General features: G+C 51.4%; 1 protein-coding gene across 6 annotated transcripts in view; it reads right to left on the minus strand.

Annotated features, from left to right (window-relative positions):
• CASKIN2 (CASK interacting protein 2) overlaps positions 1-19,819 on the minus strand; it is a 139,230-nt gene that overhangs the window by 83,508 nt on the left and 35,903 nt on the right. For 3 of the 6 annotated variants that reach the window (XM_075903684.2, XM_075903683.2, XM_075903678.2), the window contains exon 1: positions 3,887-4,255. The exons of 2 other annotated variants lie outside the window; for them this stretch is intronic. The gene's annotated coding sequence lies outside the window, so the exon portion shown is untranslated. Of the gene's footprint in view, positions 1-3,886; positions 4,256-19,096; positions 19,219-19,819 lie in introns of those variants that run through there. One more of the 6 variants, XM_075903681.2, reaches the window with a different exon arrangement.

Raw genomic sequence — 19,819 nt, forward strand, 5'->3', positions numbered from 1 at the left:
GCAAGCCCACTGGCCGGGGGAAGGAGGAAGTAAAGGGGACAATTGCCCTGGGGCCCAGTGATTCTGAAGGGCCCAGAGCTCCTGCCACTGTGGCAGCTGGAGCCACGGATTCATTAGCATCACCACTGGAGTGCGGGGTGGTGTGCTCCAGAGCCCTGTACTGTATTTTCCGGCCGGCGGGGGTGGGGCACCATGCCATCCAGACCCTTTCCAGGAGCAGGGAGCCACACCCCCTGCACATGTGGCCCAGGAGCCCGGCAATCCTGCCAGCTCCCCTGCACCTCGGAATCAGAACGTCTCCCCGAGCATCACTCCACCAGCCAGCACAGGAGCGTGCCCTGCCATCTAGTCGCCTCTGCTTCTTCTCCACCTTTTAAAGAATCCCACTGACGAGTTTCCAGTCTTTTCCCTGGAAGCCTATTAACAACAGAGGGCATTTCAACCCCTTACTCCTTGTCAGGCCACCTTGACCCTATTGAACCTCTCCTCACGCCATGCGGACACAGATACTGCCCTCAGGAAGTGACAATGCCCTAGGGTTTAAAAGAGCCCCATTGAAGGGGCTATTCTTGGGCAAGGAGCTGGGCACAAGCTGGCAGCGACTGTACTCAGAGGAGAAACAAAGTGTAATTCAGTCCCAGCAAGCCAATTCCCCAATGGTGGACTGTCTCCATCTCTGCTGCATCAGGCGGTCTTCCAGAAAGTGGGGTTCCCCCCCTCGAAATGCCTCACAGGCGCAATTTCATTCCTATCCCCCCATTCTCCCCCTTCCCAGTTCTAAACTTAGATTGACCCTCCAATGAAGTTTTTTAAGTGACATTCTATGCAGTTCCTGACTGCTCTCCTGCTTCAGCCATGCATCTGGCAGCTTCTCTTCCCGCTGGCAGGAAATCTTGGGAGAAGGGGAATGTGTGTCAGAGAGGGAAGAAGAAAGATGGACAAAACCTGCCAAACTGCTGTCAGATCACTACAGTTCTTCATTAGCCCCAAGCTGGGGCAGATTAGAACCAGCAAGCTGGAGCTACAATGCTCCACTGTCTGCTACCCGTCTCTTGAGCCACGGATTTTCCTAGATCTTCCCTTAAAGCTCCGGAACAGCATCCTTGACAGTTTATAATATTGTGTCCTGCTGTACGGACTTGGACGACAAATCTACCCTCATTTTAAAATCAGCTGTGAAAGTTATATGAAAGTACCTATGATGTTAGAACCAGGTAGGCTAAAGGTGATGAAAAAGTAAGTCAGGGGCAAGACAAAACTGGCCTCCTGCACCCTCATGCATTAGCACCGACTCTGACTCTTGGAAAAATACAGGAAAGGGCAGGGTCAAACCAATAAAGCTAAGATCAGTGCCTGAGAAGGGATACCCATCAACGCACATAAGCGTGAGAATTAGTGGTGCAGAGAGTGTACAGCACTCCCAGGCTCCTGACCCCATGCACTGCTCCATGTACCAGTGGCTCTTCTGCTGGGGTCCGGTTTGAGCCCCATATGCCAGAGGTCTCTGTTTCCAGCCACACGTCTGAGGTCCCAGCTGCCAGCCCTACATGCCGGGGCTTTGCTCCTGGCCTTAGCTGGGAGTGGACAGGGGTTAGGGGGCTCAGCAGTCCCACTTTTAAAACAGTTCCCATACCACTGACAGTGCACGACTGCTGGACAGTACTGAGGGCAGACAACTCTCCCCAGTAGCACAGTGGCACCTGCCAGGCAATGACAGCCTCTCTGTTGGAGAGGGGGCACTGCTAATACTGTGACTGGCAAGGTGTTGTCTACAAAGACAATATTGGTGGAACTGGGCTTCTTGCTCCTCCCCGCATCGCCAAATGCCCTTGCTGCTGGGTTTCCCAGGGCGACTGATACGGATCAGGGCATGGAATGGAACCAGCCAATGCCCTTGGTTGAGGACATTTGGCCAGGACTCTCCCCACTCCTGGAGTCCTGGCTGCCATAGACCTTGGGACAACTCTTGCCTGGTGGACAAGGAGCTTGACCTGCTCACAGGAGTGAAGGGAAGCTGGGCTGCGACAAGGCAGCTCTTCCCAGCAGATGCGGCACCTAGGTCTGAGCCGTTTGGGGAGACCCTGGCAGACCAATAGACGCAGAAAGGCAAGGAGGGGGTTTGCACAGTCAGCAGGAATGGAGAGGCAGCCTCCTGGTCCTGCAGACAGGAAATCTTTTCACCCTGGTCAAAAGCTGAGAACTAATTTGCTGGGGGGAGGGAGAGATTTGCTAGCTAAACTCAAACCTGGTGGCCATGTCAGCGGGTTAAACTCTTCCCTGCTGGGCACACTTAGAATTATTGACGGACACCAAGTCTCCAAACCCCAGAGCTGGGGCAGCACCGTGTCCTACAAGTTAGAAGCCAGTTTGCTTTCTGGGCTGAAAGGGATGGATTTGCAAGGGTGCCCAGACTTGCCTGGTAAGACCTGGGATTTCGCCTGCCTGCCTATAGTAGCCTAGGTGTGAGGGCAGGTCTTCAGTTTATGCTGGCTGGTTCAGCCCAGGACAGCTAGGTTGCTCCTAACTTGCATATCACAAGCGGGGAAGCTGGCATCAATTCAGGTTGGTGGTCGCTTCCCCTGCTACTAGGTCAGGCTGCTGTAGGGGTCTCTCTTTCTCTCTCTCTCCTTAAAAATCAAGTTGCAGCCACTTGGCCTGAATCTAACGCTGCTGTCCATCCTCCCCATTCTTTGCCATAAGCAAGGGTGCATTGGGTTCACAGAACATCTGGAACTTCAGATGTTGCACCTGCTAACGGCTATTTGGTTTCATTCTTACCCCACTTCACTTTGATGTCATCCGAACAGGCTGGCACTTGATTTTTTTTTTTAAGTGAAGGTTATTGGGGGGTTTTCAAAGTCAATCTGCACTGAGGAAGCAGGCGCCCATCTGAATGCCAGCTATGCCTCCGATTTCATTCAAGGCTCTGCAGAGATCCAGAAGAGGCCCCAGGAACTCTGGGTCCCCAAGGGTTAGCAGCCGGCCCCTCTGGAGCTTCCCAAGGGCGCAGCAGTCTCAGATGCAGTCCGGAGCTGGAAGCATTTCTCCCTACTTTCCCCGTTGGTGTTTACTGGCAATAGTCTGGAATGCGACTCGGTGTCTACCGTGAGAGCAAACCACCCTCCCCCTACCTGAGGAAGCTAATATTTCACCCAGGAATTCACCTGAAGAACCAGGAATCTGAAATATTCCTTCATCAAACAATTGGGGGGGGGGGGGGGGAGAACCAGTAGAATTATGTAAGGGGAGGAGTAGAGATGCTGATCAGCAAATTAAAACAAAACCCAACCCCAAAGGGCAGTTATCCACACCCCGCTGCCTTGAGAAGGGGAAAATCTGATGCCAATGTTACTATCATGGAAACACCCTACAATCATAACAACGCGTGGAGGCATCTCCTTTACCAAACACTACACAGACCTAGAGCGATCGAGTCCCCATCCCCCTCCCAAAAAAAACCCCTCTCAGGTAGACTCACCCCTCCGAACACAAGTGGGTAAGCTGAGGCTGGGATGTCCAAGGCACTTGCCCAAGACCACACAAGGAGCGAGATGCAACAAAAGCCGAGTGGGGGGGATTATAAAGCGAGGAGGGGGGGGGAGAGAAGCGTTTAACGAAGGGGGAGGGGGAGCCAACCTGGAGCACTTCTCTTAACAGACGAAACTCTACGAAAGCACAGAAAAATTAAGCTGGGGCAGCCGCGCGTTCCTCTGACAAAGGGAGGCGAGTTGAACTCCGTGTACTCGGGAGTTTAAACAAATATTTCCAGATCGAAGCGGAGCGGAGGCATCGGAAAGCTGCAGCCCAGGCAGGAATGACCCAGCAGGGGGGAAAAGGGAAAGTCCTCCTCAATGCCCACCCCAGCTCTTCCTTCCCCACAACTCACCTCGCGGCAAAGTTGCGAACCCAGCGCCTTCCCGGCCACGTTGGTCCCCCCCGCCCCTACTCCGGCAGGCAGAGCTGGGTAAGAGAAGCCCGGAGCAGGTCTCCACTTCCACCCACAAATGCCTTTGATCTCGTGCAATCCCGGACTCGGGGAGAAAGCGGGAGGCGGGGAGCCGGTCCCGGGGCGCTGGGGCTGCAGAGAGCGCGCAGCTGCTGCACCTCTCCGGCTCGGGCCCTCCGAGCGCTGCCTGGCCTGCTGGGGATTCCCGCGGGCACCGCCGACCCTGCCGCTGAAATTGACTCGTCTAGTCAGTTTCACAGGGCGCCTCATGGGAACTCTGAAAAGTCTCTTCCCCCAAGCCACCTCCCCTGCCCCCCCCCCCCCCCCCCCCCCCCGCTCGCTCGGCCTCCCTGCAGGAAATCCCTCCCAGCCTCCTGTCCGTCCCTCCTGATTGGAAAAGCAAAGGGGGCTGTCCGCGCTGGGCAGGGCCAGGACTGCTGTCAATCAGGCTGATGCGGCTCCAGATTTGGACAAGGGAAGTGGGCGTGGAGAGTTCTACCTGAGCCCCGAGCGCAACAAGGGAGCACGTGCCCAGGTGTGCGCGCCCTGGGACCCGAACTTTCTTTCCCAGCCAGAACCTGGAAGTTCCAGAGAAGCTACCCGCCAGCCCTCAAGGACAGCCTTGTGTCTTGCCCTTCCAGCTGCAGGGGGCACAGGGCGGGTGGCTTCTCTGGGGGAGCAGGGAGGACTACACGGCCGAGGTGGGAAGCGAAAATCGGTTCCTCTCTTTCCGTGCAGCTCACGTCTCAGCTTTAAAACACCCGCTTTGAAAGCAATGCCGCCTGAGCGAAGTGTTGCAGCTTGTTAGTCACTGCTACTAGGCATCACCACCCCCCACACGTGTGAGATCTCAGCTCCCTCCCAGCGCTGGATTCTTCCCTCCGAAGTTTGCTGGGGCAGCTCCTTTCTTAAGTGCCACAACGAAGGAATAGTTTCCCTGCTTTGCAAATCTGTAACGCTGGGGTCCCTGGTGCATTTCAAACTCTGTAACCACCCATGCAGCCCCCTGCCCTGTGTGTGAAGCCCAGCGATATTCTCCTGTCCCACTATCCTCTCTGGATTTTGTGGGAACGGGAGGGTAGGCCCCATTCTCCTGACGCAGTCCCTTTAGTGCATGGATCGCTTGCATGGCTCAGACTCCCCAACCTCAGCCCACAATAAGCACTATGCAGGTGGGTCCTGCATAATGGGGATTTAAGTGGGGTTCCATGGGGGTGCTGAGCGCCTTGCAGGATGGGGGCTTTTGACTGTAAGCGCTATGCCTAATGAGCCGCCATTTTTGCAGAAGAGGCTCTTGCGCCAGAAAGAGCTGTCTACACTGCCCCTTCTTGCGCAAGAAAGACCCTCTTGCGCAATGCCGTTCTTCCTGAAAAATTATCGGTGTAGAGGCATTGCGCAAGAGGGTTTTTGTTGTGCAAGAAGGGGCAGTGTAGACAGCTCCTTCTGACGCAAGAGCCTCTTCTGCAAAAATGGTGGCTCATTAGGTATGCAAATGAGGCTCGGTGATATTCCACACTTAGCCTCATTTGCATATTTCTGGCACAAGAAGCCGCGAGTGTAGACATAGCCAAGGTGTCCTGTGTCACCCTAAAGATGAACACATTTATGTGGATATAAGCTTTCATGGGCAGAGCTAACTTCATCAGATGCAACTTGCCTTTGATCTTGTACAGACCTGGACTCAGAAGAGAAGAGGGAGGAAGGGAGCAAGTCTATAGGTGCTGGGAGTACATAAGGAACAGAGCTGTTGCAACTTTCCCAACTTTGGTCCTCAAAGCCTTGCCTGGCTTGCTAGGGGTTTCTGCGGGCACCATAGAACCTGCTGCTGAAATTGATCCATCTTGTCAGTTTCACATGTGCCTCCACACTAAATGCATGATGCATCTGATGAAGTGGGCTCCAGCCCTCAAACATTTATGCCCAAATAAATGTTAATCTTTAAGGTGACACAAAACTCTTCATTTTTTACTGAAACAGACAAACAGGGTTACCCAACTTAGAAAGGTTGCCTAATAAAGCTGGACAGCTTTCACTGCATGATACCACCGGATTATCAACAGCTAATCAGATTAAAACCCCTTATACATTGGCTTAATTCACTAAGGGCCCAACTCACAGCCCCTGTTGATTTTTGTGGGAGGCATAAATACTCAGCACTTCTCCAGCTCAGCACTCGAATAATGAGGAAAACAGCAGGGCTGGGTGATAAGGAAGAGTTGGAGTGCTAACATACACCCTGTCTTTTCAGTTCGGACTAAAAAAGATTGTTATGCATATTCAGAAATTAGCAACGTCAACAGCTGCTATTTTGAAGCACGGACATTATAAGTAATCTTGCTAGGAAGTGACATGAAGTTAAAGGTCTTGTTATTCATTATGTGATTTTGTCAGAACTTGTAAAGCGCATTGACATTTATACTAATCCCCTGAATGTATGTAATACCTTTGTCCTTTTAAGGATCTTAATTAAGCTTCACAACACTCTGGGAAGCAGATAAGTTCACTTTGTAGATGGGAAACTAAGAGCTGGTCTACATACAGCTTTTGCACTAGTGTAACTACTTCCTTTAGGGATGTGACTTTCTATCAATACAATTACACTAATATGATCCCTAGCACAGATGCAGTTATACCAGTTTAATGGTACGTTAGAGTAGTAGTGTTTACTTTCACTCTCATACAGGAAGGCACTGCACTGGTATAACTACCTATGCATTGGAATAACTGTCTCCCCCAAAAAGAGGGTTGTGCCATCTTAATTATACAGGCAGGGTAAAAATGGTACAACTTGTATGTGAAGTCAAGTTCTAAGACATAGGAATCAAGGCCAACAATTGTAAAGTAGGGTGCCAATTAAGTACTTGGCCTGATTTTCAGCTGTACTGAGTCACTACAAGTCCCATTGATAGCTTTGAACATTAAACCACATACTTGGGCTCTTTACTTTATGTAACTAAGTTTGAAAATTTTGGCTTAAGTCACTTGCCTGAAGGCACAACACGAGTCTTGTGGCAGGTCTTGGTTTAGAAGACAGTGCGGTCTCTACTACTTATCAGTAAACAACCTTTTAACCCTGGGAAAGCTGATATTCTTCCCTTCTGATCATTAAGGGTATGTCTACACTACAGAGTTTTTTGGAAAAACAGCTGTTTTTCCAACAAAACTTGAGGAACATCCACATTGCAATTGCGTTCTTCCGCAAGAAAATCAAAAGAACAGAGGGTTTTTTTCCGACATTGGTAATCCTCATTCTACGAGGAAGAAGCCCTTTTGCGAAAGAGCTCTTTCACAAAAAGACGTGTGTGGATGGGGAAAAGGGAGTTCTTTCAGAAGAAGAGGAAAGAGAAAAAAGCACAGGTGCCCTGGTGGCCATTCCATCCATAGCAATCACAACTTACATGCGAGAGAGCATCCATTCAGTCTGGACGCTCTCTTTCGAAAAAGCAGATTGCTTTTCAATGCGCTTTTACAATGTGGATGCTCTCTTAGTAAGAACTGTTGGAGTCCAAGAATACCAAACTCTGATGTAGGTGCTTTGTAGCACAACAGTCGGAGGATCAGGATTGACTCATAGAACTGGAAGGAACTTGGAGATGGCATCAAGTCCAGTCCCCTGCACTCATGGTAGGAGCAAGCACCATCTCTAGACCATTCCTGACAGGTGTTTATCTATCCTGCTCTTAAATATCTCCAATTATGGAGATCTCACAATCTTCCAAGGCAATGTATCCCAGGGTTTAACTATCTTGACAGTTAGAAAGATTTTCCAGTGTCCAACCTAAACTTCCCTTGCTGCAGTTAAAGTCCATTGCTTGTTGTCCTACCACCAGAGGAGGAGAATTTTTCACCCTCCTCCTTGTAACAACCTTTAGGAACCGAAAACTATGATGTCCCCTCTAAGTCTTCTTTTTTCCAAACTAAACAAACCCATCTCTTTCAATCTGCCCTCGTAGGTCATGTTTTCTAGACCTTTAATTATTTTTGTTGCTCTTTTCTGGACTTTCTCCAATTTCTCCACATCTTCCCTAAAATGTGGAGCAATATTCGAGCCGAGATCTAATCAGCACAGAGTTGAGCAGAAGAATTACTTCTCATGTCTTGCTTACAACACTCCTGTTAATGCATCCCAGAATGATGTTTGTTTTGTCTGCAACAGTGTCACACTGTTGAGTCATATTTAGCTTGTGGTCCACTATGACCCCTAGATCCCTTTCTGTAGTACTCCTTCCTAGACAGTAGCTTCCCATTCTGTATGTGTGAAACTGATTGTTCCTTCCTAAGTGGAGTACTTTGCGTTTATCCTTGTTGAATTTCATCCTATTTACCTAAAACCATTTGTCCAGTTTGTCTAGATCATTTTAACCTGGACAAGGATGTCAGATTTATTTTCCCTGAATCCACAGTACAGAATCCAAGAGGGATAATTACCAGTAAAGAAAATCCCTACACAAAATACCTCTTACTGCTAAATATCCCACACCACTAGAAGAGCTGTGTTTTGTCCAGCACTATCCTGTGAAACTGGGGAAGGGGTTCAGATCGGTCTAGAGCTGAGGGGAGGAGAAGGACAGTCTTGTCTGCCTGACTGATCACTCCCTCCCTCTACAGCACTTGCGCAGGCTCAAAGGGAGTCAGTCTGGGTCAGTGGGTCAGAGCTGAATGAACTCTACTGCTGCCTTTCTGGGGTGACTTTATGGGAAGGGACATACAGGAGTGCTGCTAAAAGCTCACCCCCAGCCCAAACGCCCTCACTTTTTCAGGGCCTGGTTTTCAAAGGTGCTGTGCACCTCCAGCTCCCATTGACTTCAGCTAGACCTGTGGGTCCTCAACGCCTTTCCAAATCCAAGCCAGTTCTGTGTCCATGGGATAGAATTGCTCATTCCATCACAAAGAGAAAACAGTTTCTTGCCACTTTAACCAGAAAGGACACTCTCTCAATGACTTAACCACCTGCATTCTGCTACAAAGACCTTTTACATCTGCACTTGAAAGGGAATCCTCTGAACTGTCATTCATGTTAAAATTCGACACTTGCCAACAAGGACTTAACAAGAATTTGAACTTTCTCACCCATTACCAAGACAGTTTCCCCAATTATCACCTGTAATACCATTAACTCACAAACATCCCACTCTCCCTACCTTTAATATCAGCAATTCACGGACACTTACCTTCCTTCCTCCCCCTTCCCCCCCCCCCCCGCATCCCCCTTCTGTTCTGCAATGTGATTTGTCCTTTTCATATTTGTTCATTTTTTTAATTGTATCCTTTGGTATATATGGTTGTGACTACTTTCTTCCACTATTTGATCTGAGGAAGTGGGTCTGGCCCACAAAAGCTCATCATCTAATAAACCATCTTGTTAGTCTTTAAAGTGCTACATTGTCCTGCATTTTGCTTCAACTACCCCAGACTAACACGGCTACATTTCTATCATCATTCCATCAAGGACTTTTCCTTTTGGGCTACAGAACAGCTCTCCCTAGTTGGGACAATACTGCCATCTAGGGGCGAGTAGTGCAATCTTCCTGTAGCAGGCTATTGGTCTGGAAAACTCTGGGTAACTAATTACCCTGGAATCTATTCTCATATGTCTCCTTGTTTAAAAAGAGCATCTTTCAAGGAGGGAGGGAGAAGGAAAGAGAATTTGCCATCTGAGACAATATATTTTGGCTTGGAATACACAGAAAACATACTAACCACACCGTTTGTATATCGTATTGTGAGGGATCTGTTGTTCCCCTTCGGGGTACAGCTGGGTGCAGCTCAGAACTTCAGGGGGCTAGAATGTTTATCCAAGAGCAAAGCCCCATCCCATGGAAACTAATGGAGACTCTCCCTCAGCAGTACAAGTCCTATGACAAAGAGAAATCGTTCCAATACCGTCCAGACTGCACTATATGTATGTGGCCCCGCTCCAGGGCATTAAAAGTTACTATAAAACAAGAGCTGACTTCATTCTCCGGTCAGCTTATTTAAACCAGCCCTTTAATCTGACTCCTCCGCTGATCACCGACTCATCTTACTCCCCACCTGTGGGCCAGTGGGAGTCTGAGAAAGCGCAGCCCTTCGGAATGCCAGCAGAGGATCAGGTGGAGTTGTCCCCTTTTCTCAGGCTCTGCTTCTTCCTTTGCCATGTCCCGGGAGCCCTCATTTGGGGGAGAGGAGTGACTGAAAGCCGTCCTTCATCTCTGCTGTTCCATCAGTCTCAGCAGCTATTTATTCCTTCTACCGGTCCTTATTCCTAGCCACTCCTGCGATTAGCCCGTCATTTGTTTCCCATAGTCAAAATAAAAGGGGTTTATTTCTATATTTTTTTAAAATCTGGCCTGCTGAGCAAGAGCAATATAACAGCTGCTATTGTTAGCCCTAGCTGACAGCAAAAGAGGGCATAAAAAACTAAGGGCTAGACCCACAAAAGGACATAGGCATCACACAGCAACTAAGCTTTCAGGCACCACGATAACCCTTGGAATAGCGATGGGATCCACAGAAAGTCAATTAGGCGCCTAAGAATGCAACCCATGAGAGCTAGCATGTCAGGTGGGGAGCTGCCTGCACTACTCAACGGGAACTACTGACGAGGGGGTTTGCTACACCTCACCCCTCTCATAGTTAGGTGCCTGTCTGCTTGGGATCCACCGCTGAGAACCCCTCTCCTGGGGACAAGCAACTGAAATGCTTAAGTTGTTCCTTGAGTGACCGATTGGACCAATGTCCCTTTACTTATTGAGCCAAAGAGGAACAGCTCCAACAGGAGAGACTGAGGGACCCCACATCAGAATATCCTAGAGCTTGCTGGTTTTAGCACTCTCCTAAGGGAGGTGAGGGCCCCTTGTTCAAAACCTCTCTTCTCTTTCAGGCAGAGCGGGAGGTCGAAACTGGGTTCCTACATCTCTCAGCTGAATGTTCTATCCCCCCCCCCGGCTAAAACTTATGTGGTGGCCAGCACCAACCTCTGCTCCTGGCTTTTGAATGGGGCCTGATCCAGTAAGCATGCTCAGAGCATATCTACTGGATTGGGCCCATAGGCACGACAGGCAGGGAACACCTGTCTTCTCCTACTTTGAGGACTGTGCCGGAGCTGCCATGTGAGAAAGAGACGAGTCTGAATGCTGTCAAGGAGGCCGCAATGCACAAGCACAAAAGCAGACACACAAGTGCCTTTCCCTCTGAAAATGTAGGCAACAAGAAAGATTAGATGCCAGCCAAGCAAAGGTTTTGTGTGAACCACAGTGGAGCCTAAACCTGGAATTTAGGCACCTAAATACCTCTATGGATCTGGGCCCAAGAACACAAAACTTTCCATTAAAAATCTTTCATTTGCTCAAGGATTGCAAAGCTTTGAAAGTCTGAAACTGTTTTATCTCCACCTACTGGCAGGGAAAAGTTTGTAAGAAAGAGACAAAGGCTGATACTAGACAGACTTCTCTACCCAATGGTAATTATGTTATGAAACAGCATGACGGAGACATACTTTTTTTCCAGTTGCAGCTCAGGCAAACGCCACCTTTCCCCTTTGTTCTGTGAAGGGAGCAGTGCGGTCTAGTGATAGCACCATCAGGAACACCTAGTCAATGATATGCCACTGCTATTTTAGCAAGGGGCTCTTGTCCCTGAGCTACACTCTGCATCCGGGGGTGTGCATGCTGCAGAGGCGGGCGGGCGGAAGGGACGGGGGAATTCTTTGAAACACATTTACATAAAAATGCTTTCTTATAACCAGAGCCAGGCAAGGAGGTGGAGGCACTGCTCAGCAAAAGTGACAGATTAAGGGCACTGGCGGAAAATACCAATTCCCCTTCCCTATATTGAAAACAATGTAGGATTCTGCTAGTCTAGCACAACAGGCCACTCAGACCATGTGAATGAGGGCAGGGGAGTGGGATGAAGATGTTAGGGGAAATTAGGTGATTATCCCTATTTTTAAACCTTCCCAACCCTAGGTACAATCTTATCTTGTCCATTCTAAAGCTTAGAAGATTCCTCCGCAGCAGTATTTTATGACATCTCCCCAACCCCAATCTGCATAATGCCAGATTTCAAAAGAATGCTCTATTTCAAGACATCCATGAACCCTTGTGGAACGAGGGTTACAGGGATGCCGGAATAGTGCACCTGGTATTTCGAAAAATTTTGAAATAACGGGTGCGTTTAAAAGACATGGGGGTAGCTATTTTGGGATACTTCCGGTATCCCGAAATAGCCCTGCAGTCTAGACATACCCTGGTAGAGACAGGAGATTGTCCATCTCCTGCCTCTCTAGGGGGCAACTGAGGATTAGTTGTGTAAAGGGTCTATACAAGTGTATAGACTAGTGCTGTATGAAGCTCTAGGCCAGTGGTTACCAGCGAGTAGATCAGGATCGACTGGTAGATCCTGGAGCAGGTGATCCTGACTGGTTTGGCCAAGAGGCTGTCAAGTGCCAGCACTTTAGCTGCCCCTTCCCCCACTGCTGTGCACCTCCTGCCCTTTGCCTTGAAACTGTCTCTCCCCACCCTAGGAGCCTCCTGCTTGCTGTGCAGGGCAGGGGAGAGAGAAGAGGGCCACTTATGTCAAGGTGCCCGCCCCCTCTCCCACTCTGTATCCTATCCCCACAGAGCGGAGAGGGAGCACAACAGAGCTTGGGATGGAATTTGCTGGCTGCTTTTGGGAGTGGTGCAGGGCCAGGGCAGAGGTGAGCCTGCCTTGGTGCCGCTGCACCACCAGCCAGCAGCCACGTGTGGTAAGCAGTGCCCAGGCAGAGCGCACACCCTGAAATCTTACCCTAGGCTTGAACCCCCTTCTACACTCTAGGCCCCTGCCCTAGCCGCAAGCACGCCTGCATCCAAACACCCTCCCAGAGCCTGCACTTAGAACCCCCCTCCAGTACCCTAACGACCTGCCCCAAGCTAATTGAAAGAGCCAGACGAATACCTAGAAACCATCTACTTTAAGACAGACCCAAGAAAACCAACAATAGAACACCACTTGTCATCACCTACAACCCCCAACTTAAACCTGTCCAACACATTATCAATAAACTACAGCCTATACTGGAACAGGATACCATACTCAAAGAGGCTCTGGGAGACAGACCCATAGTCTCCTATAGACAACCACCTAACCTCAAGATGATTCTTACCAACAACCACAGGACATACCACACTAATACCAACCCTGGTACCTTCCCTTGCAACAAACCCCGTTGCCAGCTTTGTCCACATATTCATTCTGCTGATACCATTATTGGACCTAACCAAGTAAGTTATAAGATCAAGAACACATATTCCTGCGCATCCAGAAATATAATCTATGCTATCATGTACCGAAAGTGTCCGTCTGCTATGTACATTGGACAAACATCTCAGACACTTCGCCAAAGGATTAATGCCCACAAAACAGATATCAGACAAGATCACAAAGAGAAAACAGTTTCTTGCCATTTTAACCAGAAAGGACACTCTCTCAATGACTTAATCACCTGCATTCTGCTACAAAGACCTTTTACATCTGCACTTGAAAGGGAATCCTCTGAACTGTCATTCATGTTAAAATTCGACACACTCCGGGAAGGAATGAACAAATACTCAAACTATCTTACCCATTACCAAGATAGCTTCCCCAATTATCACCTCTAATACCATTAGCTCACAAACATCCCACTCTCCCCAGCTCTAATATCATCAATTCACAGACACTTACCTTCCTTCCTTCCCCCCCCCCTGCATTCCCCTCCTGTTCTGAAATGTGATTTGTCCTTTTCATATGTGTTCATTTTTTTTAATTGTATCCTTTGGTATATATGGTTGTGACTATTTTCTTCCACTATTTGATCTGAGGAAGTGGGTCTGGCCCACAAAAGCTCATCATCTAATAAACCATCTTGTTAGTCTTTAAAGTGCTACATAGTCCTGCATTTTGCTTCAGCTACCCCAGACTAACACGGCTACATTTCTATCACTATGCCCCAAGCTAAGATCAGAGCCCCTCTCTCGCTCCAAATCCCTTCATCCAAGACCAGAGCCTGCACCCTAATCTGCTGCCCCTGCCTGGGGAAAGTGAGGGAGGGTGGAGTGAGCAGGGGCAGGGCCTCAGAGAAGGGGCACAAAGGAGGCGGGGCCAGGGCATTTGGGTTTGAGGTCGATCTTGGATTGCACTTAGATTCAAAAACTGATCTTGTGCTTAGAAAGGTTGGAGACCCCTGCTCTAGGCACACGTACAATTCTCGCTCCCTAAAGGTGCACATCGATCCAGCCAACTGATGCACCGTCAGCAACTAAACATTCATAGCTCCCCCCCTAACTAACCCTCCTTCCTCCTCAACAGCTTCAGAGGTGGGCAAGGCGGCTTTGCTGAAGGTTACCGAACGTGGGCTTGATGCGACCATGCTGAGGCACTGGGATATAGAGCTGAAGGCCCTCCACTGAGCATAACTTCCCCAGCTACAGACAGTCAGGGAGTGGAAGCTCCAGAGTCCAATCTGATCTCAGCTGTTAGACAAGAGCAGACCAAACCATTTGGGAATTTACAGATCAAACCCCAATGCCGCGACCTGTACCTGAAAGCGAGCTGAGAGCCAGTGCAGCCGCTGGCACGCAGACCTCATAAACTCCCCGTGGGAGGCTCTGCTAAGTAATCGAGCAGCCGCTTTCTGCACCCGCTGAAGGTTTGAGCAGTTTCCAGCTGGCGTCCATGCTGGTCGTGGGACAGTGGCCCTGCAGGTGACAGAGGGCTGGGCGACCGGAGGGAGGGTCAGATGCAGAAGGAAAGGCCGCAGCCTTCTTGTGTGGCACACATGGATGGAGACACATTTGGGAGCTGCTGTCTGGACATCTAGCAGCTGAAATGCCAACAGGAACCTAGTGCTGCAAACCTGGGTAAAAAAGGAGCTCTAGGCCCTGAATTGCGGGGGCAGCTCTTCCCTCTGGCGAGCCAGCCAACAGCAGCCTCTGGGTCAGATGAAAGGGACAGAGAGCAAGCGGGAGCTCCACAGTCTGTACGGCCTCATGCCTCCCACATGCATTGAGCAGGACTGGGGATCAGGAGGTGCTTCCATACAAGGGAGAACACGCCTCTCCATGGATCACCTCCGCCCTGCCCTTGGATCAGTGCCCCATGGGAAGGGAGTGAGAAGGGCGCCCTAGGAACAGACTGGCTGACTGAATTCACAGATGTCCTGAGACCCACATAGCTCTGTCCGCACGGAATTGACAAGGAGCCCTGCTCTTTGGAGCCTCCCTCTTTCATTTACCCCCATGCCCCAGAGCCACCACTGCACCATGGGAGGGATTTTGCCCAAGGTGAGCATGAAATAACATTGTTCCTTTCCCTGTCCTGTGGGGGTTTCCAGCCACACCTTACCACCCGGTGCAGCACATGGCCTCCAGTCCGCAAAGCACTTTAACCTGAGAAGGGGCGAGCTGCCCAGATACACCGCGCTCAACTCTTAAGTCTCCTGTCTGCCCGAGTGTCTCTGTACTGCATCACCCTGGCTCTACGGCAGCAACCCAGGCAGAAGGATCCTGCCACATGAGTCAGTAGGCAGCCGGGCAGGCAGAATGTAAAGCACACTGTGAGCCAGAGGGGTGTATCTGTTCATTTCATTTCTCCTCGCTCCGTCCTGGAACAGACAGCCACTGCTCAGGGGCTACAGCTGCTGACACCAGGGGACAGTTCAACATTTGCCCAGTGAATTCACAATTGGCAGGCAGAGAGTCAGTTACTGAACTCGGGCACTTAAGTGGCACGTGGGGGGCTCAGTACCTGTCTACATGTGAAGACACCCATCCTGCCTTAGGCCCCCAAGTTCAATCACTGGCCTTCACTAATTACACAAGTGTCTCAAGTCCCTACAGCTGCTGCCTAGAACCAGGGTGCCCTCTGTTCCGGGCAATGACTGCTGGGGGGAGGCGGAACCTTTGCTTCATCCCCAGCCAGCCCCTTGAGCTAGCCAGACCCCTAACAGGCTGCCCAGGGGGTGACAATGCTGGGCTCCCCCTCCGTGCCTCCAGCTCAAACTCCAGCTCATTCTCAGCTGCCCAGAGGGGCGGGCAATAGCTCAGTGTTCGCTGTTGAGTGCTACTGCTGTTTGGATCCAGGGGATGGTTTTCCTTCAGCCGTAGCCCAGCAGAACCAGTTCCCATCTTATAAACAGGAGACTCTTGTCCCTGTAATCTCAGGCTGCAGCCCAGGGTTGCGACGGGGGATCACGGGGACTGGTTGTGCTGGGCTATAGCTGGGCTATCGCCGGGGGTCTCCCATCTGCTGCAGCACTTCTGCTGGTTGCTGAGCAAGGGTCCTTCCAGCAGGCTCCCAGGGCAACTAGCTGGTGGCAGCAATAATGGTGCAAGCAGCGAAGGCCCCCAGCCACGAAACTCAGGCTTGCTTAACGCACTGCAAGCCCCCAGCAGCACATTTCTGCTGTGTGTCCCAGGGCAGCAGGTCATCCAGCCACTGATGGGCGTAAGCGGGGGCCGGGTTCCCCCAAACCCTGTCACTGGTAGCCCAGCAGGTCTCACTCCGGCTCCTAGTGGTCAGCCAGCCACCTCTTTGTCTGCTCTGGCTCTGAGCCAGGTTTCCTGCAATCTCCCCAGTGGCTTTCTGTCTCCTACCACAAACGCCTCTTCCTCCCCCTGCAAGTCCTCATGTAACCCCACTCGCCTTCCATCTCCCTCCTCACCCCCCGCAACGCTCTCTCCATCCCGCTCCATCACTTTCACTCATGTTAGCCACCTGCGAAACATCTCTTTGGGCGCCTGCTCCTGGCTCTCCCGCCATGCTCTGTTTAAGAGCACACACGGCTCAGCAGGGTTAGAGCTCACGCCCTTTCCCCTGAAACGCTTGGGGATGTCCAAATGGCCCTTTGCCCATCAGCTCGCCCTGGCAGCGTGCCACATACCTCTACAATGGCCTAGCACTGGCATTTAGAAGAGAGTCCCCTGGGTGGTATGCACTAACGGGGACACGGTCATTGTAGGCTACTGGCCTGTGGCTCCCTCTCCCCAGCCCGGGAAGGGTTAATATCACTCCCTAAGGCCACGCAAGCCCTTTCTTCAAGCCCAGTTACCAGCTGACCAAGAACTTTCAGCAAGCACTAAAACGATACTGTCCAGGACCGGCCTTAGGGCTGGGCAAACTGGGCTCATGCCCAGGGTGCCTCAGCCAGAGGGGGAGGGGCAACTGGGGATGGGTGTTGCTGGGCAAAGGGGGGGTACAGTGGGCAGGGGGCAGTATGACAGGTCATGTGGAAGTGCAGGGCTGGGATTGGGGGCACAGGTGGGAGGAAAGTGCAGGGGTTGGGATGAAGGGGGCACTGTGCAGCCGTTAGGGGCAAATGGGGCACTATGCTGGGGTGAGTGGTACTGGGGACACAGGATGTGGGTGCAATGGTAGGGGAGCCCTTAGGTGCCAGGGAAAATGGGTGGTGCTGCGCCCACTAGGGTCAGGGGCACCAAAACACAAATCCACCCAGGGTGTCGTTTTCCCAAAGGCCGGGCCCAACATACATCCAACCGCTACCTTTACCCCACACGGGGACTTCCCACGACAGACACCACCCTGCTTCCTGGTACCCCTCCGCCCTGAGCTCTCTCCGCCTTCCCAGGAATCAACCTGCTCATTGAGCAATCACCTGGCCCATCTCGACTGGGGCTGGTAATTCTCCCTCCCAGGCCCAAACACCTGATCTTAAAGGAGCCCCGCCCTGGGGATGTGTCTGCACAGCATTTTGGCTCTCGCAGGAGCGAGCCTTCTCTCCTGGCCCCAGCCTTGCTTTGTGGGGTTCCCGCTGGGGCTCTAACAGCAGCTGTGTAGACAGGCAGCACTTAGACGTTGCAGCTCGGGATGAGAAGCCGGCCACCTGCCTGGGCTTCAGAGCCCAGGGTCCAGACGAAGCCCCAGCTCCACCATGGGGCCTACACAGCTATTTCCAGAGGGCGAGAGCCAGCCCTGTTAGCCCAAGTCTGGCCAGCCAGGCTGGGAGGCTGGCTCCTGCTCACCCCCAAATACTGAACAGACAAGCCCCGAGGAGCAGGCCACCTGCTTCTAAGCAGAGAGACTGAATTCCCTTGTGGTGCCTAGGGCAGCTCTCCGGCTCAGCAGTGAGTAGCTTGGCGGCAGTGGCTTGCCATGCTGCTGCCTGTCCTGGGGCGGGAGGGCGCTGCTCCCTGGGGGCTGTTAATCCCTTTTATGAAAAATAAACAACTTAATCCATGGGAAAGGCCCCAGGTCAGGAATGTTCCTTTCTTACAGGTGTCTGTGCATGCCACACTCACTCCCTGAGGCGCCTAGGGCCCTGCAGGGCAAACAAAGAAGGACCAGCGGCATTGGGCCGGAATCCCTCCCCAGGCCAGGGAACGCTGCGCTGCTGGAAGTCGAACGCTTACAGTGGAGATGGGCGTTTGGGCCTGTCTGGCAGCTGCGACTCCTTCCCTCGCCAAGGCCTGGGCCCTCCAGCCCGGCTCGCAGGCCTGGTCGTGCGGGTGACGAGAGCAGATGTGGCAGGCCTGGGTTCTGGGAGGCCACACAGCCCCAGTCCAGCTTACGCAGCTCCACTGGCATAAGCCCTGTAGGATTCTGCAGGACGCCAAGCGTGGCACCGCGTTGGGCAGTCGCTGTGTATAGAATCGGTGGCAATATGGCGCCAGCGTAAGAACCTGGCTCTCCTGTCAGCTCTGCTGTTGACAGGGAAAGGACGGGGAGCTGCACCCAAGCACCTCGCAGTGGTTCTGGGAGCCCCGCTCCGGCAAGCAGCACCCGGTCAAAGTCTCTTTAATCAAACACATTTCCCTGTCTTACCCAAACAACATCCCTCTCGCCCCCAGCTCTGCAGTCTGCCTCCACCGTGCACTGAAACAATATCCAAACTCTTTGTCCTCTAATATTCCCCTACTTCTCTCCAGCCGGTGTCCTCTCTAACTGAGCTCACTACACAAGCCTGCTCTGTAGCGTTAACAGCACTTGGTGGGGCAGGAGAACAGAAATGATCCTCGGAAACTCTGCTCGAACATCCCAAACCCTGTTAGCAATTAATTCCGAGAGGATCTAGGGCTGAAAGCGGGGGATTCTGGCAGAAAACTAACGAAGGGTCTCCCCTGGGCAAAGACCGGACCTCCCACGCTCCAGCACTCGGCTCCACGTTGCTCTAAGTATCTATCTGCTCACACTCACCTTTCAATCAGAACACATCTGCTGTGATGCTCTGGCTCTCTGATTTTCCTGCTCCCTTCTGCCCGGTCTTCTCCTTCTACTACTCTGTGAGTCTGCCTGTACAGATAGTCACTTCCTCCTCTCCCTATGTCTTTCTTTCGTTCTTTCTTTCTCTCTCTCTCTCTGCCTCCCTTGCTCTCTCAGGAAATTAAAGATAATCCTTTTTTTTCCTTTTCTGCTGCTGGATTCCCTGTTTAACATTCTCTGCATGTGCTTGCGCTGATTCAAAACAGGATTAGACATTCTGTTGCTTTGATGTCAGTTGGGCTCTGCACTTGAGGCAGAGAGGGGGAAACATTTTGTCTGTTCACAAGCCCTGCAGGTTCTGCACATCCCCTCACACCAGCCATCAACGGAAGGTCAGAGACATTTATCTGCCACCCAGATAACAGAGGCGGGTTCCCCTTCCGCTCGGATTAGTGCACAGGAGGGACAGAGAGCGTGCCTTGCTCCTACCCCGTGACATGGCAGCCAGCCGGGGGGTCTGTCCCCTGTGCTGTTTGTTATTCCGTAAGCCGCCGGCTTCCACGCCTGATTCCGTTTTCATGAGGCACTTTGGAGGCTTATCGGCTCCCATTAGGAGGCGAGGAGTAATTAATCATATGAAAACATGACTTGTTTTAAGTGTTGGCAGATATTATAACCTACAGCAGTCACCCAGCAGGGGGTAAATATGCCACAAGA

The sequence above is a fragment of the Pelodiscus sinensis genome, chromosome 20, assembly GCF_052426305.1.
Source record: "Pelodiscus sinensis isolate ZL-2025 chromosome 20, ASM5242630v1, whole genome shotgun sequence".
Lineage (NCBI taxonomy): Eukaryota > Metazoa > Chordata > Testudines > Trionychidae > Pelodiscus > Pelodiscus sinensis.